General features: G+C 48.7%; 1 pseudogene; it reads left to right on the top strand.

Annotated features, from left to right (window-relative positions):
• The first annotated feature begins 5,291 nt into the window (after positions 1-5,291).
• LOC146894571 (U1 small nuclear ribonucleoprotein C pseudogene) lies at positions 5,292-7,069 on the top strand (annotated as a pseudogene).
• Positions 7,070-13,420: the final 6,351 nt, after the last annotated feature.

Here is a 13,420-nt window from a genome sequence, read left to right on the forward strand (position 1 = left end):
CTTATGGCGGGGCTGTTTCCTGAGAAGGAACCCTGGGAAAGCACTGGTCCCCAGGCTCGGCTAAATCACCTTGTCAGGGGCAGAGTTAGTGTAGCAGGGTCTCTGCTCCTGTCCGAGAGTCCAGTGCCCAGTTTTAACTTGGCCAAGTCGTGAGAGAAGCCAGGGGCTAAGGGCAGAGTCCTCAGGAAGAGGAGCCCCCTCCCCCAACACACACCATCTGCTTCTGTACCCTAGGATCCTGGCCCGATAGATTACTGGGGTGGAGTGGGGGGAGTGCCTCAGCCATCTGCAGCAGGAATTCCTTAGGATTCCCATCCCTTTTCCTTCCCAGCTGCAGACAGGAGGGTGGGGAGCAGACAGCGTGGGAGGGTTGGGGTAGCTCGGGAGTCTCTGTGGACAGGTGTTTCCATCCTGGTCTGTCCCGGACCTCAGGCTGTGCCTTTGTCTAGCTGTCTATATCTGTGTGGGTTTGTGCGATCGTCCTGGGCTTGCCTGTGTGGGCAGCTGTGTTTCTTTGGTAGAAAGTGTGCTGTGTGTGCTGAGGCCTGGGTGTAAGTGTCCACACCTCTGAGTAAGCCTTTGCATGTGGGTGTCATGGAGGATAAACTGTGGTCTTCTGTGTCTTCACAGAGATGAGTGGAGTTGCTCATTAGGAGGTCATTTTGGAGTAAACACGAGCCTGTCTTTACAGATGTTAAACTTAGGTATTTGGCTCTGGAAACACGCTCGTTTGTCTATAGTTGGTCGGAGAGCCTCTGTGAACATGTGGGTGGCCTCTTAATGTTTATGCAAAAGCATTCATCTTACACTCATCAATTCATTCGTGAAATTATATGCTCACTTATTCAGAAGACATTTCTGAAGCGCTTGCTCAGTGATGTCCCGTACTTGGCACTGAAAATCTAGAGGGGCACTGGTGACCCAGGTAGAGCTGTGCTGTGGCCTTCTGGGGCCCATCTTGCCTATTTCTTATGGGATGAAACTATGACGGGAAAAGAACTAAGAGCAATATCCAGCAGTCCAAGTGTCTAGTGTGTGCCTCCGCCTGGAGACATGTTCAGGAGTCTGCCTCCATGTGAGCGACATTAAGGCTGATCTCCTGGAGGGCACAGCCTACAGCTTTCTGCCTTCCCTTTCCCTGCTGGGGTTGACTTAGTTAATGAGATGTGCTGGGGTGCTTGCTGGGGTGCCAGAAAGAGCATGCATCAAGAGTTCAAGATCCTGTTCTACACCCAGCCTGGGTCTCATCTATCTGTGGAATAGTTTACCATAAAACTACAGCCGGAAGGTGGTGATGCATGCCTTTAATCCCAGCACTGGGGAGGCAGTGGATCTGAGTTTGAGGACAGTCTGGTCTATAGAGTGAGTTCCAGGACAGTCAGGGCTATATAGAGAAACCCTGTCTCAAAAACAAAACAAAACAAATTTAAAAATACAAAATAAAACTATAGAATAGAGGTTAGTGTACAGAAAGAATATGGCCAATTCTTTTTTATTACATTTATTTAGTTGTGTGTGTGTGTGTGCGTGTGTGTGTGTGTGTGGTGTGTGAAGGTCAGAGGGCAATGTGTGAGAGTCAGTTCTCTTTCTACCGTGTGAACCACGGGGATTGACCTCAGGTCATCAGGTTTGGTGGCAAGCTGCAGTACCTTCTGAGCCATCTTGCTGGCCCTTGAGTTAAGTACTTTTTAGAGTCAAAATAATCTAGAATCTTTAGGTTCGGCAGAACTGAGTCTGAATCCCAGCTCTGTTATATATGTCCTTTTCTGGAATTTTCCACCGTCATACCCTACCACTCCTGGGTCCAGCAGATGTACCAACTAATTGAGTTCACTTAAACCACGTGTCTAGGTAGTTCTGACCAATTGTGATTTGAGAGCAATGCAAGAAAATCTAGTCGTTTTTTCAGTGCAGGTGAACCCTTCCCTCCACACACACACACACACCCTACTCTGGAGCTTTAATGCTTTCCTGTCTCGTGTACACACAGTTCAATGTGCTCTTCCGCCTGGACTGTCTCCAGCCTATACCAGGGCTGCAGCATGCTGAGTTCAGCAGGATCAGGCACAGGGTAGGGCTGGGTCAAGTCAGGCCTCAGCTCCTCGACATGTCTGTGCCTGCTTGCCCAGCCCCAGGTCAGCTCAGGCAGCTGTCCTCATGACTGATACTCCGAGGTGGGGATCTCTGCTCTTGGCATGGCTTGGCCTTGAGATCGTGAAGCATTGGGGAGACGGGACCTCCATGACTCCTGTCCCCTCAAGGAGTTCTAGAGTGGCTGCATTCCAGAAGCAGCCATACACACGGAGCTGAGGGGTGGGGCAGGAGGCAGCTCGGGTTGGTGGGGTGCCTGTCTTGGGAATCCCCTAGAACCTGTTAAAACTGGCGGCTCTTAGACTCTCCTGAAATATCCCTGACCTGGAGGGAGTGAAGGAGGGGTCAGGGTGCAGCCAGGGTTGCAGGCTGGGAAGGGCTCTGAAAGTGAGCTCAGGGTGGCCCAGGGCCTAGGGAAGCCAGGAAAGATTCTGCCCTCCAGGTCCTGGAACCATCATTCCGACACCCTCCTCCCACGGGGCCAGAGAACCAATTTGGTGGTTTCACAGGTGCGAATGAGCTAAGCGAGGCAAGACCCTATGGAGTCTTGTGTTTGTTTTGATATTAGGTCTCCTTACGTAGCCCAGGCTAGATTTAAACTCACTATATAGTGCATACAGTCTTCAAACTTGCCCACTCCTCTTGCCTCAGCTTCCCCAATGCTAGGATTGCGAGCACATACCACCATACCTGGCCCCTGGGGGTCTTTGTGGTAATTCCCTGGCATCTCTAGGCTTCTGTTTGGGATCAGAACTGGGAATTTTCCTACTGGAAAAAAAAAAAAGGAAAGGAAGGGAGCAATTGATAGATTGTGGCCAAAAGTTATGTGTTTAAGGAAATTTCTGCTTCATGCTGGCCAGAGCCGGGAATGTCTGGTCAAAGAGCTGGTGACGGCCAGGGTCTCTGTAAGTAAACACGCCGTCTCTGATGACCGCCCTGAGCTCATTTTCCTCAGCAGTGTGAGATGGAGGCTGATGTCACCATGAGTGGGGTCTTCTGGTCATGGAGTGTGTCAGTGAGCAGGATGGAGGCTACACGGTTGCTGGCAGCTGGTACCGCTGTCGGTTATGGGGAACAGCTGCTTCCCATAGACGCCGCCGCTAGGATGCCCTCCTACGCATCTTCTAGGATGGGACTCCAGCCACATTCATGACCCCACAGCAGAGGTGTTGCTGGGGATGCCTGGGATTAACTGTCCCAGCCCTTAACTCTCCATGTAAGGCCTTGCTCTCCTCCAAGAGCAAGACCTCCCTTGGCCTAAGGAGGGTCACTGAGGGTGCGTTTACTTATAACAAGTGGTCCTTAGAAGCACAGGCTCATGTCCTGTCCCCCACCCCACCCCTCCAGAGCTTGGACAGTGGCAACGTGCAACACAGCCCGTCTCCTGGGGCCAGGCAGCCAAGTACAGCAGGGGAGTTTCCATGAGCAGAGAGCCCAAGCTGGGGGGACTGGGGTGGGGAGCAGGGAAGCCACAAAGCCCTCTCTGTGGTCCCACAGGCTCTTTCTGAGTGCCACCACCCCAGGTGAGACTTTTTATGGGGTCCAGAAGCCCTACAGCGGTCTCTGCACAGCAGCAGCCAGGAGTGGGGACAGTTCACCAGTCTCCCCACTCCCCCACGCCACAAGACTTCACTTCCTGTTAGGAGAGCCATGAGCTGTGAAACTGAGTAGGGAATGGGCCAGAAATGCCTTGGATGGAAGCCTGGATCTTTAGCTTTGTTGTCACCCCAGGACTTCCCTGGGCTCATCAGTCAACAGACACTCTCCAAAGAGCAACCCATCCCACTCCAGGGCTGCCTGACCTCGTTCAGGCTGAACCGAGACCTCGGGCTGGCTGACAGGTTTGACAGTGCCTCTGATACACAGCTTGTCTGACCACTGGGACAGTCTGCTGTTCATCTACTTAATCAACAGACCCTTACGCGCCAGAAGACTTCGTTTGTGCCAAATCTTTGCTGGATGCCGGAGATATAGGCACAAAGATGGTAGACAAGATTCCTGCCTTTAGGGAGTTGACCAAGAAGCAAACGATGATGCACGTGAGCCACACGTTTTCACTCATGAAGGGAGAGGATGGGCTTCCACGGAAGACAGCTCTCTACAGACCCTACCCTGATTACAGTGTGGGATGAAGAATAAGAAGGACCATCCCGGGGCATGTGGAAGGGATGTCAAGTAGAGAGAAAGGCAACACGAGGCAGGGGGGCCCCCTAATCTTAGAAGAGAGAAGACCCAACACCAGGCTGGCCAAATCTGAGAACAATGAGAAGACCCATGGCCTGGAGCAGGGGGAAGTGGTAGAGATAGCTGGAAAGTAGGGATAGAGCTGGCCAGACAGGCCTTCCTGAGCCGCAGGGAGGACTTTGGTGTGAGGGGAGGATCTTGGAGACCCTAGAAAAAGTGTGTCACATTCAAGAACACAAAGATAATAGAATACATAGCAAGCATTTGAGGAAGAAAGAATGCCAATTTTACAGTAAAAAATCGACAAGGAAGACATATTATCCCTCTTATCCCACAAAGCCAGCAACACTCTGATTCCAGAGATAAAGATAGTCTAGAAAATGAAAATCACAAGTCAGCCAGACCCAGCGGCCCTGGCACCAGGGAGGCTGAGTCAGGAAGGTTGTCGAGAATGCCAGGCCAGCCTGGGCCACATAGTGAGTTCCAGTGTGAACACCAGGCTCCAAAAATAAAATAAAATAAATAAAATAAAAGGCAAATATCAAGAGAAGAATTACAAAACATAACCAACAAAAAACTTCAATCTAAGGTTGGGTGGTGGTGACACACGCCTTTAATCTCAGCGCTTGGGAGGCAAAGGCAGGCAGATCTCTGTGAGTTCGAGGCCAACATGGTCTACAGAGAGAGTTACAGGTCAGGTTTCAAAGCTACAGAGAAACCCTGACTTGAAACACCCCACCCCAACCCCCCCCCCAAAACAAAACAAAAGCAAAACAAAACAACTTCAATCTACAATATAGGGTGTTTTGTTTTAATTTTTTAATTTCATAATTTAATTTATAATTATTATATATGCCATGAGGATAACTCCATGGAGCTAAGTGTCCTTTCCGCCCTTCTGTGGGTTTCTGATTGAACTCAGATCAGTGGACTTGTGCAGCAAGGGCTTTTACCAGCCGAGCTGTGTGGCCAGCCCTAGAATATAGATTTTACAAAGCAGCTGGGTGTGATGGTGCATGGAGCAGAGGCAGATTAGCAGTTAGCACTAACTTCCTTAGCTACACAGCAAATGTGAGGCAACCATGGGCTATAGGAGATCCCAGCTCCTAAAGAGTGACAGCTGATGTTAACTTGTTGCTTACACACTCATACACACATACACACACACACACACACACACACACACATTAAAAAGGTGCTCCTTGCTTAGTAGGAGAGTGTAGATTAAACCTTAATGAGTACTGCTGAGCAGACACTAGAGCAGCTACAGCTGAAAAGTGGGGCCACAGAACCAGGCAGCCCACAGCCTGCAGAACAACATAACGAAGTTTATTGTGACTACTGTAATATGTATCTTAGCCATGGTTCTCCATCTGTGAGAAAGACACTGCAGTGGTCAGAAACACAAAGAGACCGTGAAATACTGTTACCAGAAATGGAAGAGCAGGCCAAGAGCCTGCTTGACAACACAATGGCTGCATTTCAACAAGGAAAGATACCTCCAGCTCCATTTTCTGCTCCTCCTCCTGTAAGGGCCAGGATTCCACCTCCCCCGAGTTACCCGGGTCTTCCTTGCCTTGGCATGATGCCTGCACCCCATGTGGGAGGCCCTCCCATGATGCCAGTAGTAGGCCCCCTCCTCCTGGGAGGAGGCCTGTGGGACCTGCTCCTGGAATGAGGACACCCAAGGGTGGCCACATGTCCACGATGCCTGGGCCTCTAATGATGAGACTTCCTGCTATCTCTATGAAGGTGCCCACTTAGTCTGGCATGACTTGGCCAGACAGATAAGATGAGAAAAAGATTGTTCTTTTTCACCAAGAGATCACCATGCTGAGCCTGAGTGTCTTCTAACTGTATGACAAGGAAGACTTACCCCATCCTAACAGAGAGAACAGTTTTGGAGGGGAGAAGTGGATAAAAGAAGTGCAGCTTTCACTTTTATTGTGAAATATGAAAATAAAATTGTCAGCAGTTGTAGTTAAAAAAGTAGGGGTCACGTCAAGTGCTACCCAGATCCTGAAACAACTCAGTTATAATGCTGGTAGTGGAAGTGTAAGTAGCATAAACACTTGCAGGTACTCGAGTGTTTCCAGCATCAGCAGTAGAATGCATAAAGAAAGTGAGGTGCATTCCTCAGCATGAAAAGGGACCAGCCAGGGTTGGAAGGATGACTAAGCATTGGCTGCTCTCCCAGAGGACCAGGGTCCAATTCCCAGCACCCACATGGCAGCTCACAACTGTCTGTAACTCCAGTTCCAGAGAACCTGACACCTTCATACCAAATGCGCATAAAATAAAATATAAAAAAAGGAAAAGGAACCAGCTATGAACAGAGTGGACAACATGGATGAGTTGAAAGACCTGGATAAATCCAGATACCCCTAGCAGGAAAACAGAGCCAAAAATCTAGCAGGAAGAGAAGAATCAGAAATCTAGGATTAACCAATTTCAGGGTTTCAGGAACTAACTGAAGATAAAGGTAGATTGTAATCTTGAGAGTAATCTTGAGAAACAGAGAGATTCCCCCTAGTAATTATCATCCCCTAGTAATTATCATTGGTATAGGAACTAGCTGATTACGACCTTGAGAATGATCTTGAGAGGCAGGGAGTTGCCCCCTTGTAATCATCACTGGAATTTTCTGTGACACCCTCTCTGCCCCCCTTTCGGATTACTGGGCTGCGTGGTTTCTTCCTATAAAAACTACTTCTCCCGGTCACTCGAGGTCGAACTCTTCCCCTGCGTGGGTTATGAGTCTCGGCCCCAGTGCACTGGTCCCCGTCTTGTTGTCTTGTCGTCTTGTCATTAAACCTCCTGTGATTGCAGCAAGGACGGTCTCTCGTGAGTTACTGGGGGAGTTCGCGTCATCCCGAGGTTCGAGTGAGAGTCTCCCCTAATCGGGGGTCTTTCAGAGTCAACCATTAGGCTTCATAGAATAATACACATAAAAAGGAATACGTATACACACTAATCTGTAGTGACATAAAGTGAATCATCAAATATATGGGAGTGTATGCCCAGATTGCTGGGACTCTCAAAAGACCACCATGGAGACCGAAGCCCATATGTAAAAGCAAGGAGCCTTTTTTTATTTAAGCTTGAGCTGGGACCCTCTGTCTACCTGACATAGTGGTTGAGAGCAAAGAGTGCCCAGCCCAGTTGGGGTAGGGGTTTTATCACAGAACAAGTTGTTGGGGTGAAGGGTTTTCCAGGGTTCAGGACCCTGATTGACTGATACTTGTCCAGGGGTATCTTGGCAAAAAGGGACTCGGTGAGTCCTGGGCTCAGGGACATCTGGTGATCTTATCTACTGGTTGGAATGTCAGTCAGGTACTTTTCTTTAGATGCTGGCCCCCCCTGGGTGGTGTCAGCTTATGGCTTTTCCTGGAACCCAGTACTGCCTGCCAGTAAACCAAGAAACTCAGGCCTACTTTTTAGCTGGTCTCTATCAAACCTGCCATAGCAGCTGAGTGACTTGGGCCTCACATGTGTGGACAGGCGGTCCTTGGCCCCATGGGGGGGTAGGAAGTGAGTTGAGAAAGAGCTGGATTTCAAAGGAGCATGAGGTCTCCTGTAAGTAGCGCCAATAAAGTCAGTGTTATACACACAGGAATGCACACATGAACATGAGGAAACTTTAAGGGGTTGTTTGCTTCTTTTGTGTGTATGTCAGAGGTCAATATCAAGTGTCTTCCTCAATTGTCAAGTGTCTTCCTCAATTGCTTGCAACTTTATTTTTTATTTAATTTAGAACTCAATATGTAAACCAAGCTGGCCTCGAACTCACAGAGCTCCACCTATCTCTGCCTCCCGAGTGTTGGGATTAAAGGTGTGTGCCACCATCACCCGGCTACTTGTTTTCTTCTTGATGTGTCATTTCTTTGTTTTATCAATGACCTAATGGATATGTGCGTACATATGTATATGTATATATATTGTGTGTGAACATTTAACAAATAGTACAATGTGAAATATTAATTGTATGCTAACTATATCTTTACAAAAAAACTGCTTCAAAACCTGGAGGTAGGACTAAGGATACAATTTGGTTGGCACAGTACTTGCCTAATGTGCATGAGGCCTTGGGTTCAGTCCCCAGCACCCCAGGGCATGGAATTGTGTACACCTGTAATCCTAGCATTTAGGAAGTAGACACAAGAGAACCTGAAGTCCAGGGACATCCTTAGCTACATCAAGGGTTTAGAGCCAGCCTATATTACATGAGAACCTCTCTAACAAAGAAAATAGAGCTGGGCCAGGGGTTCCAGACCAGACATACAGACATGTAGGGCTGAGGCTGCAGCTGGCCTGATAGTGTGTGGGAGAGCCTCATGGGGCCGGGAGGTAATGCAGACAGTAGTCTCTCATTCCTCCCACTCCTGACTCATCTGGCAGCAGATGATCCACAAAGCAATCACAGTGATCTTGAAGTTGCAAATCTGTTCCCACCACTCTTCAATGTGTGATTAGCAGCTTCCCCTGATCTATAAAGCACAGCAGCACCACGGCCCCTGCCCACCTCTGTGTCTTGTCTTTGTTTACTGTCTCCAGACACAAACTGCCTCTTGGGCCAGTGTCCATTCTGCCCTGGTGTCTTGGCCTCGTACTCCCTCATGCTAGGAGACTCTTTGACCAAGTTAGCGCCCACTGACACCTCAGATCTCAACTCAAATTTCTCTCTGTAAGATTTCTCCCCCAGTTCCCTTTGAGACCATACAGATGTGTGATGCAAACGCTATGGCTTCCTCCCTCATCTTTCATTGTACTATAAAATGCATATTTATATTATTTTTCAAATATTTAAGGGCCTGAACGATGGCTTAGTACTTGTACAAGATTGGTAACCTGAGTTTGACTCCTAGAAGAACCCATACAATAGTGGAATGAAAGAACCTGCTCCATAAAGTCATCATGTGACTTCCACATGTGTGCCATGGCAGCATATGTGTGCGCCTCCCACACTAGGCATACATATACATAATAATAAATAAAATAAAATAAAATTTAAAGAGGCATGGTGGTGCCCTGGGATCCCAGCCTGTAGGAGGTGGAAGCAGAAAGATCAGGAGTTCGAGGTTATCCTCAGCCATATAGGATATATATATATATATATATATATATATATATATATAGGATTATATATAATTCAAAAACAGACAAGGACCTGGCGAAAGAAAGAAAGGAAGAGAAAAAGAGAGAGGGGGGGGGAGAGAGAGAAGAAAGAGAGAGAGAGAGAAGAAAGAGAGAGAGAGAGAAAAAACAAAAAGTGTTCACCCTTACTGTGTGCTTTTAATGCTGGGCCCAAGAATAGTCTCAGGAGAACAATAGAAACTGTGTGCATTCTCAATGTGTTCTTTTCTGGGGGCTCCTTTATCAGATTTCCAAAAGGATCTGTGGTTTGGACACATTAAGAGCTATTTTCTAGTTCAATTATCTCATTTTTTAGGTCAAGAAATAGAGTCTGCTTCCTTCTGGAAATAATTCTGGATAAAAGAAAAAAAATAAAAATAGACCTATGAACTGGCAAGAAGGCAAGAAATATTCAAGCCAAAAATATTTATAATCCCATAGCAATCTGGGCTATGAAACATCTTTTGCCTTAAGGAAAATTTTATTTATTTATTTATTTTTGTTCTTTTAATTTTTACTATGGTTAAAAATTATGATTTTTTTCTTTCTTCTTTCCCTCTCCCCTGACAAGGTTTCTCTGCACAGTTCTGGCTGTCCTGAAACTTGCTCTGTAGACCAGGCTAGCACGGAGATCCACCAGCCTGTGCCTCCCAAGTGCTGGAATTAAGGCGTGTGCCACCACCGCCCCGCTTTGAACTTGGATTTACATGGCCTTATGGGGATGGAGTTATTTGTGAGAACTGGTGGTGTGCTAGCAAAGGCTCCCCAGAAAAACTGAACGGCTGTGGTCTGCACATGTCCTATCTAAATGGCTGGACAGTGGTGGCGCATGCCTTTAATCCCACCATTTGGGATGCAGTGGCAGGGACCGCTTGAACTCAGTGAGTTCAAGGCAAGCCTGGTCTACAAAGCAAGTTCTAGGACAGCCAGATCTGTTATTCAGAGAAATACTGTCTTGACAAACCAAACCAAACCAAACTAAAAGGAAAAACCAAAGTAAGCGAGGTTAATTGGCCAGCAGCGTCTGGCGTCTGCCTGTCTCCACCTCCCATCTCACCATCTCTGGGATTACAAACATGCCCTGACATGCCTGGCTTTTTTTGTGGGTTCTGGGGGTCAAACTCAGGTTCCCAGGCTTGTGAGACAGCACTTTACCCGCTCCAGTCTCTGGAAACTTCTAGTTCTAAAGCCCACAACTTCTCTGGCTCTCACACTTGTCAACTGCCCGTCAGTGTGCCTTAGGGAGGAAGAATAAAGCTGGAGGCTCCATCCGAGAGCAAAAGGTGGGGGAAGCCTTGCCAAAGGGGTTCTGGGGGAAGGAGTCTGTGAGCTGGAACAGCCTGGGGGTATAAGTAGTGGTAGGGGAGGTTTGTGGCCAGGAGAGGCTGGGGGCTAGTCTGGAGACTTTGATATGTGTTAGAGGTACAAGCTAATAGGGAACTAGATACCCCATTGGCCTATGGGGGGGGGGGCGGAGACAAGGGAAGTAGGGCTCTTCCCGACCCATAGAACCTATTCACGCTGAGTGTAAGTGTTCCTTTATCCACTAGCAATCCTTCTTTTCACCCCTTCAGGGTCTAGTCTGAGCTGAGGCCAGGCTGTCATTCTGTGGGTTGGTGACCAACTTGGGACCTAACATCCGTCATTGCTCCAAAGCTTGGGATGGAGAACAGCTTCTCTTACAAGGTCCCTCTTCCTTAACCAGCTCCTCGGGAGAAGGCAGGCATGTGTTCCTGCAGCTCAAGTCTCTTGAGGGGTCTCTAGCCCTAGGCTGGTTCACTGTCAGTGAAGAAAGTGGGCTGAAAGAACAAGGACTCCGGTCTCTGCTGGGACCAGGCAGAACCTGGCTCTGCTGCTGTGTTCCTTCCTCTGGGCTGTGGGAGCCCCTGCAGAACCCTCTCCCCAGGAGGAGAAAAGCAGATGTCAGCTCAGCACAAGCAACAGACTTTCTCCACACTTGATCCTCCAGCCAAGTGCGCCTAGCAGTTCTCAGAGCAATGAGGAAGATGGTGGCAGGGTGGCCTTGGTCTCACATCCCACTCTGGGGAGTAGAGGCCATTGGTCAGCTGCACAGAGCTCTGGGCGCTGTCCAGAGAGGACCTGGGTAAAGGAAATCTCCAGGCTGATCTGGGTCCTGGCCTGGGACAGAGCTTGTGGCTCCCAGGTGTCTGCTGAGGGCAAGGCTGACTTGAGGATTTTGGACTTACCCATAGGAACCCTCACCCTCTGTTAATGTGTCTTCCCTCCTTACAGTATAGGCATGAATTGGAGGAAATAGGTAGTGTGGTATCTTTGATCATCAAAGCAGAAGTAGAGAGCCACCTTGGAAAGGGCTTTTCTGGCCAGAGATTAAGTACTGTGTGTGTGTGTTCATGTGCACATATGTGTGTAGATACACATGTGTGAGCATGCGTGTGGTAGCCAGAGGTCAACCCTGAGTGTTGATCCTCAGGAGCTAACCACCTTATATTTTGAGACAGGGCCTCTGGGACCTATTACTTGCCAATGAGGCTGGATAGTGAGCTCCCAGGATCTGCCTGTCTCTTCTCCAGGGCTAGGAAGATAAGCCTATACTATTAATTATACTTGGCTTTTTGTGTGGGTGTTGGGAACCAAAGTCAGGTGCTCTTGTGAGAAGCAGTTTTCGGACTGAGCGATTTTCCCAGCCCTCTGAGTGCTTATCACAGCTCCTCGGTGACCCAAACATGTAGTCTGAGGGCCTCACAAGTGCCAGGCAAGATAAGCACTGTGGTTCTCCCCAGGAGACAGATGCAGCTCTCAGAAGCAGAACCACTTGGCCAAGGCCAGAGAATAGATGGAAGGATGGGACTGGGGCCTCAGGTTGAACAGAGTCACAGAACTTATGTTTCTGATGGGACCATGAAGCCCCAGGCAGCGTAAGAGCTCACTCCATTGGCTGGGAAGACATTTCTGTCACCTCTTTTTCTGGGGCTAGGCTGTGACAACTCCAAGGCCTAGAGTGTGGGTAGGTCAGCGCTACTGGTTCAATCCTGGGTTCCTCTTTGCAAAGGCACGCCCTTTGGTGAGGGGGAGGAAGCATTTTTGAGGTGAAGTGTTGTCTAACGGCCATGAATGGAAAATATTAAAAGTCCAATGGCGCCAACAAGATTCATGCCAGAGCCAGAAAGTACAGAGAAGAGGAGGGAACAGCCTTGTTATTGAGGACGCAGGGGTCTACAGGGAGTCAACTACTGGTCATCCACACCCTGTATCCCGGGCCATCTCTATCTTCAGGGCGAGCACAAGCCTCTCCTGGGACAGAGGAAGGCTCTGGAATGACTTTGAGGGAAGCCTGTGGGTCTGTTAGGTTTGGTTTACCCGGTACTCTGAGGAGGGCAGAGAACACAGCAGTGTGAACCATGGTCCATGGGCTATTTCTGTGGGCGTGTGAGAGGCCAGGCCCACTCTACACATATTCTGAGCTTTCTGGGTGCTAAAATGCCAAGAATGGGAAACTAGACCAACACGCTTTCTCCTGTAGGCCTCTCACCACAGAGGGCTGAGCAAGAAAAACGATGCCAGTAGAATGTGATTGCAGTTCTGGGGGAGTGTGCTTAGGGACTCTGGAGCAGAAGAGGGACCATTGGCTTCGCTTGGGGCTGTTAGGAGGAGCTCTCGGAGGAATGGGTAGGTGCCTGGGCCAAGCCCTACCTCCACAGGCACTGAGGGAATCTCACAAATCTGGAGACTGAGCCTGTATTCTTGGAAGAATCTCTGTGTTTGGGGAAAGATATATTGACAGAGATGCAGGCAAATGGACCGAGTCTCCCCACAGGAGGTAAACAAACTGCAGGAGAAACACAGGACCCTGAGGGACAATGTCCTGGGAACCCAACACACGTCCTGTGCAAAAGCAGCCATGCTCTTACCTCAGCACCATCTCTCCAACTCCCTTTTCTAGGACATTTTAATGGAACAATTGCTTGAGAGAGCTGAGATATACAAGAAGGGGTCCAGAAACCACTTAGGAGAGATGACATGGAGTCAACAT

The sequence above is a fragment of the Myodes glareolus genome, chromosome 4, assembly GCF_982192425.1.
Source record: "Myodes glareolus chromosome 4, mMyoGla1.1, whole genome shotgun sequence".
NCBI classification, from domain to species: domain Eukaryota; kingdom Metazoa; phylum Chordata; class Mammalia; order Rodentia; family Cricetidae; genus Myodes; species Myodes glareolus.